This window comes from Silene latifolia, chromosome Y (genome assembly GCF_048544455.1).
Source record: "Silene latifolia isolate original U9 population chromosome Y, ASM4854445v1, whole genome shotgun sequence".
In the NCBI taxonomy this organism is placed as follows: Eukaryota; Viridiplantae; Streptophyta; class Magnoliopsida; order Caryophyllales; family Caryophyllaceae; genus Silene; species Silene latifolia.
Genome location: NC_133538.1, coordinates 416,025,320 through 416,031,232, shown reverse-complemented (window position 1 = coordinate 416,031,232; position 5,913 = coordinate 416,025,320). Strand labels below are relative to the sequence as shown.

At 44.2% G+C, this 5,913-nt stretch overlaps 1 non-coding gene across 1 annotated transcript; it reads right to left on the bottom strand.

The window, feature by feature from the left end:
• Positions 1-213: 213 nt before the first annotated feature.
• LOC141636099 (small nucleolar RNA R71) lies at positions 214-319 on the bottom strand. Its single transcript, XR_012540735.1, has one exon. It is a non-coding gene; the product is annotated as a small nucleolar RNA R71 (small nucleolar RNA).
• Positions 320-5,913: the final 5,594 nt, after the last annotated feature.

Sequence of the window (5,913 nt, the reverse complement as noted above, 5' to 3'; positions counted from 1 at the left end):
GGAAGTTTTCACAGACTATTGCTTAACCATTCCCGCTACTAATTAAGGGAGTGACCCACAACAAGATTAAGGAGGTCCTATTTCCTTTCTCTTTGACTGATGGAGCCCGTGAATGGCTCACCGATCTTGATAGAACCGCGGTTGGGATCACCAACTGGGAGACCTTGGCCCTTTCCTTCTATAAAAGATATTTTCCTCCACAACGAACTAATCAGCTCAGAAGAAAAATTACAAGTTTCAAGCAAGCACCCGATGAGAACTTCTATAAAGCTTGGTGCCGGTTTAAGAAGTTGGTGCGGTCTCTTCCTCATCATGGTTTCAATTAGTGATTCTTGTGCAACCAGTTCTATAATGGGTTGTATGACGACCACCGTGCTATTTTAGACGCCTCATCAAATGGGCGATTTCAGAAGAATAATGATGATGACAAGGGATGGGGAATAATAGAGCAGATGGCTACCCATTGTGCTGAGTGTGGGAACCTAAGAGATGGTATTCAGACAGTTAATTCTATTGATAATGTAGTTGTGGCTCAGCTTGAAGCCATGAATGCCCGTTTTAATAGGTTGGAATTGAAGAATGTTGGTGATCAACAGACGGTTCACTTGTTGACTAGACAAGAAACTGTTTCACGTGAAGGGTGAGGTAGTAATGACAATCACACTGCTGTTGACTGTATAACTAAGAAGGAGCAGGTTCTTGCCTTTCAGCAATACAGGCAAGGTGGCTCTTATTATAACAATCAGAGTGAAGTCCATCCCAATTTGAGATGGACTAGTCAGAATGAGTTAAACCCTTCACCTCCACCGCAGCAGCAACAACCTTACATCCCTCCTCACAAAGTTTAACACGGCTTTTAAAACCCTCCATCCTTTCCACCGCCGCTACAAGGTGCTTCCTCAACTGGTGTTAGTGAGATGACCGAGTTGAAGTCAATGATACAAGCATTGACTGTTCAATTGTAGAAGAGTGACAAACAGAAAGATGTGTCGATAAAGTCAATCGAGTCCCATATAGCTCAACTCGGGGCTAACCAATCTTTGAGGAAGCCGGGTCATTTATCGTCTCAACCTCACAAGAACCAGTATGAGACGATTAATCTGATAAACTTGCGAAGTGGTCTTTCCTATGAAGGACCCAAAATGTCGACTGATGAGGACATAACAGACCCGAGACCTGTTGTTGCTAAGAGTGAATAGTCGTCAAATGACGAATCCATGCTGAATCCAAGGAAAATACTCGATCGACTCATTTCTGGTGGACGATAGAGTAGAAATGCTGGGAATATTACTCGATCGAGTGAAGCTGTTGGTCGATCGAGTAAGGCTGATTATAAAGAATTCTATCGAGTAGAGGATAGTCCTCGATCGAATGAAATTGCTGAGAAAACATCTCGATCGAGTGATGCTAATAAAGAGGACTTCGATCGAGTTGTTGATTGTGATCGATCGAATGATATTGCTGCTGAAAGACCTCGATCCAGAGAAAAAAGGGGTTGATCGAGCAAGAAAGATGACGAGCCTGTTGAGACGCTGGCAGAAAGAAATAAGGGGTTGGAAATTCCTATCACGGTTCCTTTTCCGAGGCGATTGCAGGACAAGAAGGCCGAACAACAGTTCAAAAAATTTGTTGATATTTTAAAAAGCCTTCATGTCAATGTTCCATTCGCCAAACTGCTTACCTAGGTACCCTCTTACATGAAATTTATGAAAGAAATATTAACGCGTAAGAGGCATATTAGAGACCATGAAACGGTAGCTTTGACTGAAGTAGGGTCCGCCTTAGTTCACAATAAGACACCGCCCAAACAATCAGACCCGGGTAGCTTTTCGATTCCATGTCATATAGGGACCCACTTAATTGGCAATGCGCTATGTAACTTAGGAGCTAGCGTGAGTGTTTTACCTTTGTCTCTCGCTAAGAGACTGGGTTTGACCAAGTTTAATTGCACCAATATGACTGTTCAGATGGCCGACCGTAGTATATCACGGCCACTAGGTGTCTTAGAGGACGTATCTGTGAAAATCGGGAGATTCTTTATTCCCATTGATTTGTTGGTTTTAGACATATCCGAGGACTCTTACACTCCTATTATTTTAGGACGACCTTTCCTATTTACTGCTCGCGCGGTAATTGATGACGGGGGGAAGACCCTTACTCTCCAGGTAGGTGACGAGGACCTGACATTTTATCAGTCCAAAGCTCGTAGGGCCCCTATGCAAGCTCAACCTTGCAATTCCTTACCCTCTACCGACCCAGACTTAGACTCTCCAGTTGAAAATATTGAATATTGTCCTGCTATAGTGACACCTCCGCCTCAGATTGAGAGCAAAAAGGAGGACCATTCTGTTGTTTTCCTTGCTGCAGGTACACACAGAGTGGATACTGGAGATGTTGTCGGTCATGGTGCAGTGAAAGTCAAGTTAAGTGATGGAAATGCTGCCAATGATAATGCCACTGCCGGTAAGGAAGCCAGAGGAAAGAAGAAAGCGAAGGCATAAGTGGACGCGGACTATTCTTCCCCTATCAGTTCAAGTTCAAGCTCATGGCGATTCAAGAGGACGGTCCGCGATGCTGAAGGGACCTCCTCCAGTCAGAAGCCCACTTATGGGCCACTACAGTGTTTTGGAAGATGAGCGGGGAATGCCCCGTTGTAAAACTTTGTAATTTGAATTTCCGTTAGACATTTAATTGCGTTTTAGACTGTTAGACAAAAAGAGTAGTTAGTTTTAGCATGAGACCGAATATAGACTGCGTATTTTGTGAATTTGGTATTTGCGGGAAGCATTTCTACGTGTTTCTATGCAGGTTTGGGGATGATTTATTGCATTGGGACGCGAGCCAAAGGAAAACAACTCAATCGAGTACTTTTTGTACTCGATCGAGAGGATTGCCCAGACAAAGAGTTCGATCGAGTTGTTTATGTCATTCGATCGAATGGTTAAAAAAGGAGAGTTCTCGATCGAGAGGCATTTTACTCGATCGAGTGGAATGGATGAAAAAATCCTCGATCGAGTGGTTTTAAATCACTCGATCGAGTTACTACACCTTATATCAGACATGAAGCTCTTTTCTTCTTTCTTCTATTTCATTCTAATTTTTTCTCTTCTTTGCTTTTGTGCGATAAACCTCCTAAAAAACCCCCAAATCTCCATTTTTTCTTTCCTTTTGACAAAATCACCACCCACATTGCATTCCTTACTTGTATTTCGACAAAAGCCCTCACCCTTCACCTTCAAATTCATCTTATTTGCGGTTTACTTGGGGAATTAGGGTTTGCTTGAGTCGGGTTTTTGTCGATTTCTGGGCATTTTTTTGTGGGTAATCAATCAAGTAAGTCTTCTTCTCCTCTTCCTTGTTGTTTAATTGCTATTTTTCGACCCAGTTTAGGGCTAGGTTTTGAAAATTCGATTCAATTTGGAGAAAATCGTGTTTAATTGATTAATTGTCTGATTAATGTACTTTCTTGATTGTTAGGATGGATAGTAACACCATGACCTCTACTAGTTCTACTGTTACCCCATCCCGTTCTAAGACAGTGGTCCCTGCTGCTGCCACTGTCACCAGCCATGCTGTTGTTGTTTCAGGTACTGTTTCTGCTGCAACCACTGCAGCCACTGTCCCTTCCTCGATGACGACCCCTGCTGCGTCGTCACCATCTGTCACTGTTGCTACCTCTTTTGCGCTTGTTCCCAGCAGGCCAGTCACAGGTCGCACACCTGGACTGGCTACTGCTGCTGGCCGAGGGCGGGGTCGAGGACGAGGTCCTCCTACTGCTAGACGCACTGTTGCCACATTTCGAGCAGAGGACTCCTTGGACCCGCTTCCTGATTTTCCTGAGGTACGTTTCGTGAATTCTATTCATTGTAAATGCTTTAAAATTTTAATGCGTTGTGAAATTGCCTCTACTAAATTCTTGTGTCGGATTTCACTTGAGAAACTGGGGATTTACGAGCCTGTTGCTGAGTTGTTAAACGGGACGGGGATGATCGGGTTGACCACAATGCATGCACTGACCTAAGATCAGCTCACACTTGAGTTTTTCAGCTCGTTTACCTTTTTAGTTGGTGCCAACGACACTGACCCGGAGAGCTCTTGTGTCTCCTTTTGACTGTTCAACCAGACCACTACCTGGACCTTAGCTGAGTTTGGGAGGCGGTTATGTTTGTCTACTCACGGCTATCAGGACCCTCCTTGGAAGGTCCTGGCTTTACTTTGGCCCACTTTGGCACAGACTCCTTTTAGCCAGCGCCGACTGGCTCACATTCACCTTCCCCCGGCCCGTTACTTTTTGCATCTCCTTGGCGGGACGATTTTCTGCCGTAAAGAGCCTAACAACATTAACAATGTTGAGTTATCGATTTTAGAGGGCTATTTAAACATCGATAGTGCTGGCCCCTTTGTTTTTAACATTGCTTACTTGACAGCTCAGCATTTTAATGCTGTCGGGCAGAAGGAGACGGGCAAGATTTGCTGTGGAGGCATAGCCTCTTTTCTCACCCGTTCCCTTTTCACTGACTTCCCCATAGGCTAAAGACACATAGATAGGGAAGCGGACATAGATATTAACGCCATGCTGGCGCTGTTTTAGTTAGCTTCAGACCAGCGGACCTGGAAAATTTGTAGTTCCAGGTCCGCGACCCTTCCATTTCCCAACCTACCCTGTCTTCTACCTTTGTCCACTATGACGGGTTGGTTGCCTCCACCTCTACCTTCTTACCACCTTCCACTTTTTGCTCCCACTACATTCGATTCTAAAAAGTGGAAGCGACCTGAGACTAGAGAGGGGTCCACACCGACTCAGGTTGGCCAGAGTTCCACGTCCACGCCTACACCGACCCCTGTCCCTACTCCTTCTGTTACACAGCCGGTTCTACCGGCTAACTTTGTTCCTCCTCCACCCTTTCTGGCGCATGAGGTCATGGACCAAGGGCGTCATGACGGTTTGCTGCTTGAGATGTGTAGCAGGGCAACTCGTATGGAGCAGGACCAGACACTTGCCTTGTTCCCTCTATACAAGTATCACATGAGGAGAGGACGTCCCGTTCCAGACGGCTGGCAACACCCTTCTTTCTACCGGTACCCGGCGGAGGGGTACCCGCAGCCAGAGAGTGAGGCGGACACAGCTGAGCAGAAGTAGAGAGCCCGAGATGAGGAGGGTAGGAGACGGGAGCAGGAGAGGGATCCTGACTACGTGGTGGTAGAGGAGGAGGAGGAGGAGGCTGTTGGTGAGTAGCTGCTGGTCTACTCACTTCCCCAGTTTTCTGGCTGGTTTGGGGAAGTTTGTATAATTTGTATGTATTTCTGCTCTTTCTTTTTATTTTCATCTCCTTATTTATTTATTGTATTCATTCATTTATTGGTTGTTTTATCCCGTTCCCCTATATATACTGCTGGTGTATGCTGGAAGACAATGAGGGCGTTATCCGTTTTGGTTTGGGGAGGGTATTGCATCCTTTGAGTCTACATTTGCATTTGTTTTGCATTCACGTTTATTTCTCTGTTTGCATTGTATTTTATTTCAAAAATGGAAAAAATAAAAGAAAAATTAATAGAAAATTCAAAAAAAATTCACGTTTCATTTTGCATTTAGGTTGAGTCGGAACGGTAGATTTCATTGATGATTTTGCACTTTAACTTGTCATTTTCACTTAAGCCTTGCATCTAATTGGTGGTTATTAGCTTTTTCGTGCGCATAATCTACGAGTTAATGTCAAAAATACAGCTCATCAAATAGACTTGACCTGATAAAATTGGCAACTACTTTATAATTTCTAAGTTATTAGAGCCTATAACTAGTGTCATTCATGACCAGTTCATGTAGGAATTTGAGAGTAGTACTCCTTGCAAAACATGTTCATCAATTTGCACTTTTATGAAATTCGATTGCTTTTTGCTTGCATACATTCGGGT